This window comes from Elephas maximus, chromosome 23, assembly GCF_024166365.1.
Source record: "Elephas maximus indicus isolate mEleMax1 chromosome 23, mEleMax1 primary haplotype, whole genome shotgun sequence".
In the NCBI taxonomy this organism is placed as follows: Eukaryota; Metazoa; Chordata; class Mammalia; order Proboscidea; family Elephantidae; genus Elephas; species Elephas maximus.
Genome location: NC_064841.1, coordinates 67,447,825 through 67,464,716, shown reverse-complemented (window position 1 = coordinate 67,464,716; position 16,892 = coordinate 67,447,825).

Here is a 16,892-nt window from a genome sequence, read left to right as displayed (position 1 = left end):
ACCAAAGCCAATAATTTCACCTGAAGAATTCACATCATTTATCCATAGCATTTTTATTACTTTTCAGATGTTTAGAGTCTTGATAGTCTTGGTATGTGCTTGGTATGTCCTGACTATTTAATATTATGTCTTAAGATTATTATATGTTATATCTGAAACTCTTTGAAAATAAAGCTAATCATTATATTTAGAGATATTTTTATCTAAAGTTTTTTTTTTAATTGAATTGGCTTTATTTAACTTACATTAATTATGTAATTAATTTCCATCAGGTCTTTCACTTTTTTTTTTAATTTATTTGTTGTGCTTTAGGTGAAAGTTCACAAATCAAGTCAGTCTCTCATACAAAAAGCCATACACACGCTGCTGTGTACTCCCAGTTGCCCTGCCCTTAATGAGACAGCACAGGTCTTTCACTTTTAAGAATTATTATTATTATAAGTTACCCATAGCCATTTTTAACTTTGTCATCTTCAGAGAAATTTACTTTGCTGATTCACTGAAAGTTCTTGACCAGAATATTTCAACAAAAATGGACTATATAAGACTTACAAAAAGACTATATTTAGTTCTTCTCACCAATCCCTGTGCAACAAAATTAGAAGGGGTTAAATCTTGGATCCATTTCTTCCAACCTAAGAGGGCTAAGGAGCCTGCTGGGACTTGTCAGCCCTCTGGAGACTTAAAAATCACATTTAAATGCCTTCATGATCAGATGCAGATGACTGCAGAAGTAGACAGCTGATCCCAAGATCATGGATCGAGACTTCGTGAAAGTTATTGAAACTGAGCTCTATAGACTTTGTGTAACAATCATAGATCTTCTTATGTCAATAGCCTTACTATACACTTATGATCTTTTTTCTTGGTAATTTTATTTGCAGCAAAGGTCTGTTTAGGTTTTATGATTTTTCTTTCTATGATTGCCTGTAATGCTTAGAAAGAAATACATTTATTAGACTATCCCAATCAATAGTTAATGCTGGTAATTTGACCAAATGCTGGATCTATCATCCTTCCCCACAAACTGTACATGAAAATTCAAATCTGTTGGCTTATGAATCTTATGCTTGGGCATTGCTCTGCCTAGATAGTTGGAATAATGCAGGTCAATGTACTTGAAGCCATTTAAGAGTCCTTTTAAATGTCCACTCTGAACAATGAAAATATACGTTAGATTAACAATTCAAACTTCCTTACTCGTAACAAAAGAGATGCAGATCCTTTAAAATATGCAGACCAAATGAAATACCAGAATCCTATAACTGAAAAAGCCAAATTAGGATGGATATTCCTCAGAGCCTTTCTACCCTAGTATGCTGTCCCTCAGCTTGAGAAGTCCATTCACAATATATCTGTTACTACGGCTCAACTTGCTAATGCTGAAGTATTTTCCTAATACTTTTAATCAGACTGCTAAATCTATGCCTATGAAAAAGATTATATGCATAGATGAAACTGCTTTTTCAAATGAGAATAATTTCACCTCCTAACCAAGGGTTGGCAGTTCAAATCTGCCAGGCGCTCCTTGGAAACTCTATGGGACAGTTCTACTCAGTCTTATAGGGTCGCTATGAGTCGGAATCGATTCGATGGCACTGGGTTTTTTTTTACTGTTGAATGCCTAATGTTCTGACTACACCTGTATTACAAATGAGTTTAATCACCTAGATTGTTATAATAGTTGTTCTGAATTTAATTAAATATTTTATCCTCTGCTTTTAACTATGGATTATATAACCATGAAGAAAATTATGTATAATAATAAAGCTAGTTTTTCTGATGGATTTGCTCACACACCTTAGTGTAGTGTATTAAATACACATCAGTTGTTCCTCTTAATTTGGCCTTACTCTTCTTTTACCCCAGATTATTGATCACAGAAGTAGAAGCCCAAGCTATGGCATGGCAAAAGTGAAAGGCTAGGTGGTGCCCAGTTACCACTCATGAGTAACATCTGGGGTCTTACAAGTTCACCAAAGCGAGCAGTCATGTGAAAAACCGAATAACTAAGCCCATGCAAAAGAAGGCACTCTTATAATAGTGATTGACGAATCTCCATGGAGATTCTTGATCAAAAGGGAGGATTGTGTAAGAGTACCCTAAAATCCCAAATCCTGAGGCAGCTAACATGCACAAAATGGCTGAGCTTAGGTCTGACACCAACTTCATTTTACTTAAAGAATGAACTTCTCTTTTTGCCCAGCAACAGCTGATCTTTGTACAGCCTTAATCTAAAAACTGAAGAAATGTTTTTCTTTAAGATAAGAATGTACCATAAGAAATATGAGAAAAAAAATTTCTGTTCTCAGGAGAAAAAGTTTATGCAGAATGTTACCTGAAGAAAGCTTGCACAGGTTACCTCCAGAAAGTCTGTGATGGTAAATAGATTAACTGACATTGTGAAAGGTTTACTTGTGACTCATGTATAACCTGCAGCCCTCATATATAGAAATCTCTTTCTCCTTTTGGACTTTGGAACATTTTGGAAATTCTTCCTGAATGCAACCTGATTCACGAATGTACTTGTCTCAATAAAACTTTTTACTTTTACCCTTAGCAGACTCAGAGACTTTTGTCTTTAACAGAAGTAAGAGCATTGATTTCAGTAGACCATTATCCACAGTATGCATTGTATGCAAGATTGAAGGTCTGGAATGTTATAATGTGTATGTGTATGTGTGTTTCCAGTCAGTGTGTATGTGTGTGTTTCCAATCACCCTGGCCGCATTGCTCATCATGGAGTTTACATGGAATGAAAATGGAAAGATGAATCAGTTGAACCAATTACTTTAAGACGCAGTATTTCCACCAACAAATATGCCAGTTATGGTGATTTCCCTTCCTTAAAGTTTTTTCACCTTAGAAGGAATTCTTACTACTCTAGCAGCATATGTCACTGAATTCAAGGTAATGTTCTGAAGAGTGTTTTTGAGCCTGGGACAGTACATATTTCAATGGAAGATAGGGGATGTTTTTGGCAGAGGGTGAAAAAGTGAAATGAAAAAAATCGTTCTTTGCTCCTATTATTGAACTCATCTCCACTCGTATCTGTGACAGATTCAAATGTTACAGTCAAGCAAAGTGTTTAAAACTATTATTATCCTAAAATCATTGTTGCTAAAGTAAGCACGTTGAATTTTTCTGTTAAGTTTTTATATTTTGTTGCTTTGTAATTATTTTATATATTACACAAAATAAAACCACCACTCATCTGTCATTTTGTCATAGTGTAGTGGTTTGTGTGCTGGTCTGATGCTGGAAGCTATGCCACTGGTATTTCAAATGCTAGCAGAGTAACCCATGGTGGACAGGTTTCAGCAGAGCTTCCAGACTAAGAGAGACTAGGAAGAAGGACCTGGCGATCTATTTCTGAAAAAAACTGGCCAGTGAAAAACTTATGAATAGCAGTGGAATATTGTCTGATTAAATGCTGGAAGATGAAGCCCTCAGGTTGGAAGGCACTCAAAATATGCCTGGGGAAGAGCTGCCTCCTCAAAGTAGGGTTGGCCTTAAATGACATAGATGTAGTCAAGCTTTCGGGACCTTCATTTGCTGATGTGGCATGACTCAAAATGAGAAAAAACAGATGCAAACATCCATTAATAATTGGAATGTGGAATGTATGATGTATGAATCTAGGAAAATTGGAAGTCGTTAAAAATGGGACACATAGGATCCATATCCTAGGCATTAGTGAGCTGAAATGGACTGGTATTGACCTTTTTGAATAGGACAATCATATGGTTTACTATGCTGGGAATGAAAAATTGAAGAGAATGGTGTCACATTCATTGTCAAAAAGAACATTTCAAGATCTGTCCTGAAGTACAGCACTGTCAGTGATAGGATAATATTTGTATGCCTACAAGGAAGTCCAGTTAATACAACTGTTATTCAAATTTATGCACCAACCACCAAAGGCACCAGTGCCAAAGATGAGAAAATTGAAGATTTTTACCGACTTCTGCAGTCTAAAATTGATCAAGCATGCAATCAAGATGCATTGGTAATTACTGGTGCTGGTATGCAAAAGTTGGAAACAAAGAAGGATCAGTAGTTGGAAAATATAGCCTTGGTGATAGAAATGATGCCAGAGATTGCATGATAGAATTTTGTCAGACCAATGGCTTCTTCGTTGCAAATACCCTTTTTTCCAACAACCTAAATGGTGACTATACACTAGATGGACCTCACCAGATGGGATACACAGGAATCAAATTGACTACATCTTTGGAAGGAGATGATGGTGAAGCTCAATATCATCAGCCACAACAAGGCCAGGGGCTGACTGCGGAGCAGATCATCAATTGCTCATATGCATGTTCAAGTTGAAGTTGAAGAAAACTAGAGCAAGTTCACGAGAGCCAAAATACAACCTTGAGGATATCCCACCTGAATTCAAAGACCATCTCAAGAGTAAATTTAATGCATTCAACACTAATGATCAAAGACCGGACAAGTTGTGGAATGACATCAAGGACAACATACATGAAGAAAGCAAGAGGTCATTAAAAAGACGGGAAGAATTGGACTGGACAATGAGTTGGAGAGGGATGCTGGTGAGGAGTGAGCTTCTTTGATCAGGTGGACACTTGAGACTATGTTGGCATCTCCTGCCTGGAGGGGAGATGAGAGGGTGGACGGAGTTAGAAGCTGGCAAAATGGACACGAAAAGAGAGAGTGGAGGGAGGGAGCGGGCTGTCTTATTAGGGGGAGAGTAATTGGAAGTGTGTAGCAAGGTGTATGTGGGTTTTTGTGTGAGGGACTGACCTGATTTGTAAACTTTCACTCAAAGCACAATAAAAATTATATATAAAAAAAAAGAGACAGGGAAGAAAGAAAAGACCAGAATGGATGTCAAAAGAGACTCTGAAACTTGCTCTTGAATGTAGAGTAGCTTGAGCAAAAGGAGGAAATGATGCAGTAAAAGAGCTGAGCAAAAGATTTCAAAGAGCGGCTCTAGAAGATAAAGTATAGTAATGAAATGTTCAAAGACCAGGAGTTAAAAAGCCAAAAGTGAAGAACACGCTCAGCATTTCTCAAGCTGAAAACACTGAAGAAAAAATTCAAGCCTCGAGTTGCAATATTGAGGGGTTCTATGGAGAAAATATTGAATGACATAGGAAGCATCAAAGAAGATGAAGGAATACACAGAATCACTGTGCCAAAAAGAATCGGTCAGTGTTCAGCCATTTCAGGAGGGAGAATATGATCAGGCAATGATGGTACTGAAGGAAGAGGTCCAAGCTGCAGTGAAAGCACTGGCGAAAAACAAGGCTCCGGGAACTGACAGAATACCCACTGAGATGTTTCAACAGATGATGCAATGCAGCACTGGAGGTGGTCACTCACTTATGCCAAGAAATTTGGAAGACAGCTACTTGGCCAACCGACTGGCAGAGATCCGTATTTGTGCCCATTCCAAAGAAAGGTGATCCAACAGAATGCAGAAATTATTGACCAATTTCATTAATACCACACACAAGTAAGATTTTGCTGAAGATAATTCAAAAGCGGTTGCCAGTAGTACCTTGACAAGGAACTGCCAGAAATTCAAGACGAATTCAGAAGAAGACGTAAAACAAGGGATATTATTGCTGATGTCAGATGGCTCCTGGCCAAAAGCAGAGAATGCCAGAAAGATGTTTACCTATGTTTTATTGACTATGCAAAGACACTGGACTGTGTGGCTCATAACAAATTATGGATAACTTTGTGAAGAATGGGAATTCCAGAACACTTAATTGTGCTCATGAGGAATCTGTACTTAGACCAAGAGGCAGTCGTTGGAACAGAACAAGGGGATACTGCATGGTTTAAAATCGAGAAAGGTGTGCTTCAGGGCTGCATCCTTTCACCGTACTTATTCAGTCTATATGCTGAGCAAATAATTTGAGAAGCTGGAGTATATGAAGAAGAATGGGGCATCAGAATTGGAGGAAGACTCATTAACAATATGCAATATGCAGATGATACAACCTTACTTGCTGAAAGTGAAGAGAGGACTTGAAGCACTTAACTGATGAAGATCAAAGACCACAGCCTTTGGTATGGATTACACTCAACACAAAACAAAAGTCATCACAACCGGACCAATAAGCAATATCATGATAAGCAGAGAAAATAATTAAGTTGTCAAGGATTTCATTTTACTTGGAGACACAATCAACACCCATGAAAGCAGCAGTCAAAAAATCAGATGACCCAAAACCAAACAAAAACCAAACCCAGTGTCGTTGAGTCAATTCCGACTCACAGCGCCCTTATAGGACAGAGTAGAACTGCTCCATAGAGTTTCCAAGGAGCACCTGGCGGATTCGAACTGCTGATCCTTTGGTTAGCAGCCATAGCACTTCACCACTGCACCACAAGAGTTTCCAAATGACCTAAGGTACTGGGCAAATCTGCTGCAAAGAACCTCTTTAAAATGTTAAAAAGCAAAGATGTCACGCTGTGGTATTTTCAGTCACCTCGTATGCATGCAGAACTGGTCAGTGAATAAGGAAGACTGAAGAAGAATTGACATCTTTGAATTATGGTGTTGATGAAGAATATTTAATACATTATAGACTCACAAAAGAGTGAGCAAATCTGCCTTGGAAGAAGTACAGCCAGAGTGCTTCTTAGAAGTGAGGATGGCGATACTTCGTCTCGTGTACTTTGGGCATGTTATCAGGAGAACCCAGACCCTGGAGAAGGACATCATGCTTGGTAAAGTAGGGGGTCAACTAAAAAGTGAAGGACCCTGAAGAAGATGGATTGGCACAGTAACTGCAACGGTAGGCTCAAGCATAACAACTATTGTGAGAATGGCACGTGACTGGGCAGTGTTTCATTGTGTTGTATGTAGGGTTGCTATGACTCAGAACTGATTTGACAGCACCTAAAAACAACACTAAATAAAAATGTTTCCTGGAATCCTGATATATTCTAAATTTGCACATTATTAAAATGTTATTCCCTTTGTTTAATGGTTTTCATTACATTATTATATTATCCATCAGAGATCAGTGAAAACATACTACTTATATAATAAATTTTAAACAGTTTGTGTTTCCTTTAAGTTTAATTTTATAAGTGATGACATATGTTATTTCTTGTATAAACTGGTCTGGTAACCAAAGTATATATACATATTATGTATGCATGTATTCATATATATATGGAGCCCTGTTCATGCAGTGGTTAAGAGCTCAGCTGCCAACCAAAAGGTTAGCAGTTTGAATCCACCAGCCAGCTGCTTCTTGGAAACCATATGGGGCAGTTCTACTCTGAAATTGACTCAATGGCAATGGGTATATATATATATACACACACACACACACACACACACACACACACACATACACACACATATATGTACATGCTCATTGTACAGTGGGTATATACATTGTATATGTATACATATATGTGTACTGTATATACATTGTATATGTATATATGTATGTGTATATATACACATATATATGTATATAAAATCTGAATTTCCTAGAGTTTATTGAAAGAAGAGCTGTTAACCTGAAGTCCATGAATCACCTCCAATTTTATGCACAATTTTGTGCAGATATGCATTTTTCTGGAAATTGGAGCCAAAGATTTTATTAACTTCCCCAAAGGATCTGTGATTCAAAAAAGATTATAGATTATTGTGTTAAATAATATTTGATTGCTTTGAGAGCTACAGGATAATGCTAACAGGAATTTTCTTAATTAAGAAAGAATATGTTTTTCCTGTTAATGAAACAAAAGTATCTTTCCCTGAAGTCTGTGGTATAATAAGACCTTATACAATGAAAAATATTGTTGAAAAATTTCCGTTTTTCCCTGCAGTTTTGATATCTCTGTGTATTCATGATGTGTGCTGACATTTTGTAGATCTGGACTTGGAATATTATGGCTCACTAGTTAATGTAAAATAGACTGGGTTTACATCCATAGATCCATGTGTTCAAATACATAGTTCCCTGGTAGATGCCATTTTATTTAACTGTCTTGATAGATCTCTTAAAAATTTATCAGAATGTATGTGAAATTTATCTGAATCTTTCATTAACTTTGCCAAGAATTTAAGACTAGCAATTTTTCCTCCAGATAAATTTTGTCAATACATAAAACCATGTAGGATTGTCTTAGTTATCTAGTGCTGCCATAACAGGAATAACACAAGTGCATGGCTTTAGCAAAGAGAAATTTGTTTTCTCACAGGCTAGTAGGTTACAAGTCTAAATTCAGGGCATCAGCTCCAGGGGAAGGCTTTCTTTCTCTGTTGGGTCTGGAAGAAGGTCCTTGTCCTCAATCTTCGCTGGTCGAGGAGTTTCTCAGGCGCAGGGACCCGTGTCCAAAGGACATGCTCTGCTCCAGGTGCTGCTTTCTTGGTGGCATGAGGCCCTCAACTCTTTGCTTGGTACAGGCCACACCCCAGGGAAAAACTCCCTTTACCTTGAAAACTCCCTTTACCAGAGAGGTGACCTAAGTTAAGGGTGGTGTTACAATCCCATCCTAATCCTTTCAACATAAAATTAGAATCATGAAATGGGGGACAGCCACACAATACTGGGAATCATGACCTAACCAAGTTGATACACATATTTTTTGAGGACATAATTCAATCCCTGACAGCGATTTTTCTGAAAAGCACTTTTTTTTCGAAAGCAGTTTCTTAGTAGAATAGACACTGAACAATGTTGACATTTAAAGACAGTCTTCATTTTAAGATTGGTAGGCTCAGACATTCAGTCATTCAAAGTCCAAGGCCCTAGGGTATGGCTGAGCACTATATTAGACACTGTAAACCTAGATATATGAACACCAAAAGGTATCATTGTCTAAAGTACTCATTTTACACATAAAGAAAGTGAGACTACTCTAGATGACTCCAAAGATTCCTCCTGAATCTGAAGGAATCTGAAACCGCCTATTTTTGTCCTCTTTAATACACTTCCTGGCTCCAGTAGATTTGAAGACTCAATATCAGGCACTTACACAGCAAGAAAAAAAGGCCCAGATGTTCTGTGTGGAGGATAATGATGGAAGTGGTGTCCCCTACACAATCCCATATTTTCCAACCCTTTGTCAGAAAGTAGGACACTCTCATTTTCCAGGCATTCTTTCCCGCTTAAAGGTGCTAGATAGACCATATGGTTGTGCTGAGCCTAGACCAACACCTACCTTCCCCCAACCCCAATTCTCTGCCGCTGTGACTCAAGTAGAATACTTCAAAGGCTTTAAAATACTGTTGTTTTTGAGATGAGGGTCTAGTGATGAGAGTTTTAAAATTTAAACTCAGTGGAAGAATGTGAAAACTTATGCAGATGTAAATAGAGATATTAGAAAGCTTATTTTGAAAAACATTTAGATTTATTACATTTGTACCTCACCTTTGTCCAAAATGAAACCTTGAGACAACTCTCCCATAAAGATAAAACGTAAGGTTACACAACAGAGATGAGAAGGAAGGCAACATGTCTCAGGTATGAAACTGCAACGGTTTTGGAGTTCTTCAGCAGTGCGTTTGAGTCACCTAGGGACTGGTTTTAACGTTAGTCAAATTACTTAATCTGCCGGAACCTTGGTTTCTTCATCTGTGAAGCAAAAAGTGGGGCTTTAGTAACATCTGTATCAAATGGCTCTTGTGAGTTTTACATATCATTCATGGTAGGCTCTCAGTGAAGACTCATCATAGCCCATCCCATCCACCCAATGGATCAAACTTAGGAAAAGAAAAAAAATCCGTCTAAACTTTATATGTCGTAATGTAAAATCAAAACTGGAAAGGCAAAGATGACTACCGCACTGGAGCTTTCCTAATACTTGAGAAGATTGTGAAAAGTAACAAGCAGATTAAGAAACTAGTTGCCATCAAATCAATTTCAACTCATGGAGAACCCATGCTTCTAGGAGTAGAGCTGTGCTCTATAGGGTTCTCAGTGGCTAATTTTTCCAAAGTAGATAGGCAGGCCTTTCTTCTGAGGCTAGACATCACTGAATATACATCTTTTCTAGCTTCTTTAGATTAATTTAGATCCTCTGTCTTACTTTGAAACTGATAATTAATAAAAGCAATAGGGACTTTTTTTGATAACAGAAATGTCATTCTATAATTTTTGAAACTTAGTTAATATAAACACATGAGGGTTAAAATTATAGCTATGGTTCAATCAGTAAGTAAAAAAGATTTGTAGCAAACCTCACTGTAAGTTCCTTTTTTTTTTTTTTTAAGGAAAAAAAAAAGAAACCTAGATATACTATGAAATTAAAATGGTATAAGTATATGCCTAGAAAACAAAGGTAGGAGTTACTGCTTTTTAAGATGCTTTAAAAGCTAGCAAAATGCTCTCAGCATTTACTAAATTGTGTTGTTTGCTTTATAATAGGAAAACTCATAAAAAAATCAGTAGGCATTGTTGGGATTTACTAAAAATATAAGTTCTGTTTTGTTGTGATTCAGTCCTTCTCCTCCTCTTTCCATTCCCTCCTCCTCCCTGTGTTCTCTGTCCTCCTCCCCCTATTACTTGCCCTGTTTTCTCCCTCTTCTTATCCTGCATTTCCTCCCTTCCCTCCTCCTCATCCCCTTCTTCTGCCTTTCTCTGTATCATTCAATATTGTCCAATAAATAGTTATCTCATGCAATTAAAGCTGTACTTGGATTCCATTTTCCTAAAATGCAGCAATCTTAGTAGCTTCTAAAATGCCCTGTAGATATTGAGTAAACATTCACCAATGACTGCTAAGGGTAAACTGATAGAACCTTGGCTTTGATTGAATAATATCCTCTCTTTTCCATTCCCACTGACATTAACTACACCACTCGGCGCTGAGCTATGAAAATAATACATCTTAGTCAGGGTCTGCTTCACGTGTGCATGGCCAGTGAAGTTGCACAGGGCCCCATGCTCAGAAAAGCTCCAGGCTCGGGGTTTAATGCTCTGCCGTTACTGTCTTGAAGTTCTTAATTTTCTCTTTGAATTTGTGTTCTGAAAGTGAAGTCCTATGGGACAATGGAGCATGTGCCGGGGGCTTGGACTCTGGCTCATCCTGGTCCTGCCTCCCTCCTGGGATGGGTGTTGGCTCCCTGCTCCCTGCCTGCCTGCTCCCTGACACCCTGGCTACACTCCTTCCCTGGGTCAACAACTGATTGGATCATACTAGCTGGAAGAGGACCACTTCTGCCATTGCCCTCCCCTTGGTTGGGAGGCCTGGATGTGGGCATGGGAGAGGGTGGTGTAAGACTTGTGTGCCCTGTGACGTCTCAGAGTGGGGCCAGGAGGTGGCTGGCAACACCCCCTGCATTTGACAGGTGACTCAATGCAGACCTCTTGCCCACCCTCTTCCAGGCACTGCTCACCCCTGATACAGGCATGGAGTGTGTCCCCAGACGCAGATTGTAATCCCTTTAGGATAGGCAGTCAGCCGCGGGTTAGAGCTCAAGGCCAGTGGGAAAGGGAGATGGATTTCCCCGACCTTGGCTAGGGCCCCTGCATTTTCACTTTGCACCGGATTGGGCAAATTATGTAGCTAGTCTTGGTTTTAGTGTCATTATCAGTTTAATGCTTACTGAGTGAGTATTCTGGCTACAAAGGATATCTCTGTGCTAAACAGTCAAGAAACTAAGAGCATCAAAATTACATTTTCTAAATCTAGCTAAGCATGAAGTAGTATATTCTGTTTGGCTTGTTACAGATCCCTAACATTCAGAGGTTACCCTGGAAGAGATAAATATTTGTTTAAGTTTTACATACTTTTGTTTCATATCAATTATAAATACTGTTTGACTTTGACTAGCAATATTTTTATGAGCCCAAAGTATCCGAGTACTTTGCAAATCATCGTTAAATTGAAAAAAACACATAGACTCAAGAGATCTTAATTGGCAAAGAGACGTATGTATGTGTATATGTTTAGGGAAGAGAAGGCAAAAAAAAAAAAAGAAATTGAGGAATGAGAAGGGTTAAGACTGAGAGCTTTTATGATATGCGATTTTGTTTTCTATAGATTATGTACTTAGATTATGCACTTGATGATAAAACTAGGTCCGTCTTCCCTTAGCAAAATAAAACTATTGAACTGTGAATAATTGGGGGCGGTGGGAAGAAGCTAGACACATTTCAGAATACATAAATTATTTAATTACTAGGAGCATAATTTTTCTAATAGCCAAGCTAATATGGAGAGTTTGAAAAAAGATACAAAATGGAATGTTCTCTGACTTTAGCTAATAATGTGAGAACATCAGTATTTATGTGACAAGGGTTAGAAAATGTGAAAAAAAAGAAAAAATTTTTGTGAAAAAATTTTTTTTCTGTGTATTTTTTCTCTACTGAAGAGATACATTCATTCGTGTTGTAAAAGATTCAAACAATATAAAAGTATACATAGCTTTCTCAACCTTTACCTAAAGCCTCCTTGGAGGTAATGGCTACCAATGGTTTGAATTGCATTCTTTCATTCCAGCTTCAAAAAATTTACATTTGCATATTATTTTTATCTAAAAAGGATTAAATTATTTTGTTCTGTGACTTGATTTTATTCTGATTAATGTGTCTGATACTTTCTAATCAGATGTGAATAGATATAAAAAATTTTAAATGTATTTGAAAAATGTATTTTAAAATCAAATAATTCTAGGACACTTATGAAGAATAACAGTACCTTGCCTCATTCCTCTTCAGAACCAATTCTGACTCTCAGAGGCAGACTTTCAAATGTTATTTCTTTCTTCTGATACTTCTGTATCTTCAAATAACATATGTTTGTGCTTTGCTTGTTCAGTTCAAACATGCTTTCTTGTTTTCGCTCTGGAAAATGAGAAGTTAAGATCATTTGCATTCCCCCCCCACCTCCTTCCCCACTTCCGCTCCCCCCACCCCCATTATATACATGATTGGTAATGTGTCAATCAATATTTCGTGATTACATTACAATGACCATGTAAAAATTAATCCCGTTGGAGGCATGTGGTATATTTTCTTCTCCAACATTGTTTTTTCTGTGGTTAATAATTGCCTTGTTTGTGCCTTTGCTTAGTCTTCCTTGTTCCTCTCACAAACTCTTTCCTAAACTCTCACAGAAGTGTAAAAGTCCTCTTAATACTTTTTTAAAATGATAGAAAATCCTTAAGGTTTTCTCCCCTTGGGGATTCCTCTTCTGGAGCTACGTGTTCTTTTGTCTAGATTCATTATTTCATTAAAAACCATTGCCATCCAGTTGACTCCAACTCATAGGTACCATATAGTACAACTGCCTCATGGAGCTTCCAAGGCGGTAATCTTTACAGAAGACTGCCACGTCTTTCACCTGCGGAGCAGCTGATGGGTTCAAACCGCCAACAACCTTTTGGTTAGCAGCTGAGCTCTTAACCATTGAGCCAAGAGGGCTCCTATTATTACATCGAAAAACCAAAAACCAAACATGTTGGGGTGAGTCAGACTCATAGTGACCCTGTAGGGATAGATTAGAACTGCCGCCCAGGGTTTCCAAGGAGCAGCTGGTGGATTTGAACTGCCAACCTTTTGGTTAGTAGCCAAGCGCTTAACCACTGCGTCACCAGCGTTTCCAGACTTATGTTGTTGTCTTTAGGTGCCGTGGAGTCGGTTCAACTCATAGTCGCTATATCAGACAGGGTAGAACTGCCCCATAGGGTTTCCAAGAAGCAGTTGGTGGATTTGAACTGGCGACCTTTTGGTTAACAGCCAGCTCCTAAACCACTAAGCCACAAGGGCTTATGTTCCGTTCCAAACCAAACCAAACCTGTTGCAGTGGAGTCGATTCCGACTCATAGTGACCCTACGGGACAGAGTAGAGCTGCCTCATAGGGTTTACAAGGGGAGCCTGGTGGATTCAAGCTGCCAAACCTTTGGTTAGCAGCTGTAGCTCTTAACCACTATGACACCAGGGCTCTTAACCACTATGACACCAGGGTTCCCAGGCTTACGTTAAAACCAAAACCCAAACCTGTTGCAGTTGAGTCGATTCCTACTCATAGCTTACATTTGGGGTGTCAAAATAGTGATTTTTGTAATTCTGTCCTTCCTCTAACATTTATTAGCTGTGATTCTTCCCAACAGAATAATTTTTCCTATAATCTATTTTGTTCCCATGAAATACAGTCAGTACAGAAAAGATAATAAATGATTGATTCTTTCCCTTTATTAATTTTTCAGAGTAATGAGTTGATGCCCTAGTCACCTCCAAAGGGGACGAATGAGTCCTTTTCCCCTTCCCACCACCCCACACTTTGGAGAATAATTATGAGTTCATAGGTTTTTTTTTTTTAAATATATATTTTATGTGATTTAATCCATTATAGTCATTCTTTTTGAATAAGCCAAATTGTCCCATCTTTGGTTAGTAGGAGCCCCTTCAAGTTGTTTTCTGTGTTCTTCAAACATACCCCTAGGAATCTTTGAAAGCTTCTTTGTTTTTAGGCACAACAAGATATCCAGGCCTCTTTTGCATTTTTTGTTATGAATGAATTTGCATAACTTTTGTATATTTAATGGCCATCTGGATTTTCTAAATTGTGAACTGTGTGTTCATAATTTTTTTTTTGGCAATTTTCTCCTTATCAAGTTGTTGATCATTTTTTTTCTTAATTTTTAGAAGCTCCTTATGTATTGGGAATATTAGCCCTTTGTAACATATATTATGCATTTTCATAACCCATTGCTGTCATTTGTATAAGATTTTGTGAGGGAATGATTATAAACATATGCTCAATCTGCCGTTTCATCCTTCTTTTCATGTTGTTTCATATATTTGAATCTCATTCTTATAATGGGTGCATAATATATAGCTCCATACTCTAACAAACCATTCCTTTACTGGTGGATATTTTCATTATTTCCCATTTATAAACAGTGATTTCATGAATACTTTGTACACAGCCATTTAGGCATATGAGGGAAGGTTTCTTTAAAATTAGGGCTTAGAAATGGAATTTCTGTATCAAAGATGCATTGACTTAAAATTTTGACAGATAGCAACAAATTGCCTTTCAAAACTTCACCAATTTCCCTTCTACCAAAGTGTATAAGAATGCTTGTTTCTTCCTATTCTTTTCAATGTTAGATATTATCTCTCGATTTTATTTTTTAAGTTTATTTTTAAAATAAACTTCCTATTTTAAAATAAGTTTCAGTCTACAGAAGAGTTTGAAGATAGTACAGAGAAAGTTCCCATCTATCCCCCAGCTAGTTTCCCTATTAACATTTTACATTACTAAAAAAAAAAAAAAAAATAGTTTCCCTATTAACATTTTACATTACTATGATGTATATATTATAATTAATGTATCAATATTGACATGTTATTATTAATTGAAGTTCATATTTATTCAGATTTCCTTTAGTTTTAACCTACTATCCTTTATCTGTCCCAGGATCCCATCCAAGATACCATGTGACAGTAATCATTCCATCTTCTTGGGTTTCTCTTACATGTAACACTTTCTCAGGCTCTCCTTGTTGATGACCTTGACAGTTCTGAGGAGTACTGCTCAGCTGTTTTGTAGAATGCCTCTCAGTTGGAATTCGCCTTATGTTTTTTTCATGATTAGGCTGAGGTTGTATGTTTTGGGGAAGAAAACCAGTGGGGTAGAGTGGCATTGTTTGGCATTGTTATCCCATCATACATATCAAGGGAACATACTGCCTGCATGACTGATTATTATTGGCATTGATCTTGATCACCAGGCTGAGGAAGTGTTGTCAGATTTCTTCCCTGTGAAGTTACTCTCTACCCCTCCTTTCCACACTGTACTCTTAGGAAGGAAGTCGCTATGTGCAGCCCATGTTTAAGGAGTGAGGAGCTATGGTCCACCTTCTTGACAGTGGAGTATCTGCATAAATTATTTTGAAATCTTCTACATAGGAGGTTTGTCTGTTCTCCTTATATATTTATTCTTCGTTCCTTCAGTTATTTACTTCTGTCAGTATGGACTTACTGATATTTATTTTGTACTTTGGGTTTTAATCCAATACAACTTTTCTTATTTTCTTGCTCAAATTGTTCCAGCTTTGATTACATTTTAACCTGTCTGATCTGTGAAAATATTTTACCTTATCGATTTGCATTTCCCAGATTGCAAATGAGATTAGTCATTTTTTTTCATAGATTTATTGTCCACTGGTGTTTTTCCTTCTGTTTGTAAAGTAATTTTCTATACTTTGCCCATTTCCAATCCATCTTTTTTTTTGTATATATGTGTACATATGAAATTCTTCAATGTGTATTTGTATATGTGTATCATATATAGTATATCTTTTCTAATCTTTTCTTTATCTTTTATTAAATATGTCAAAAATATTTTATCCTATTTATTTCCTGTCTTTCATCACATAAAATTTGCAAATTTAATATAGTCAAGTCTTCCAGTATTTTCTTTATGATTATTTTTTGTGTCTTAAGATTATAAAAACATTCTCTTATGTTTTCTTTTATCTTCTACTTTATATTTAAAACCGTATTTAGCTCTATATTAATCTGAGATTTTTTTCCTTGTAGGCTGGGATCAAATTTTGTTTTATTTTTTCACATAGATAAACCCAGTTGTTTCAGTACCATTCATTGAATAGACTGTTGCTCTGTCTATGGTTTGGAATGCCTTTTTTTCTTACAAATTCAACTTCTGTAAGGCATAAATCTGTTGCTGTAGTTGATGCTCTGTTCCATTGATCTATTGTTCTACTCCTAGTTTAATGAAACAGTGTTTATCCATTGTTTGCAAATTTCAACCTGGTAAAGCTAGGTTAAAAATTGTATAATTTCACATTGGTGTGTAAAATTCTTGGCTTGGCTGTTGGAAATAATGTAAAGCATATGGAGTGCTGTTTGTCTAGTAATGATGTTTCTGTATGGAGCACTTTAAGACGACATACAACTCACATCTGTCA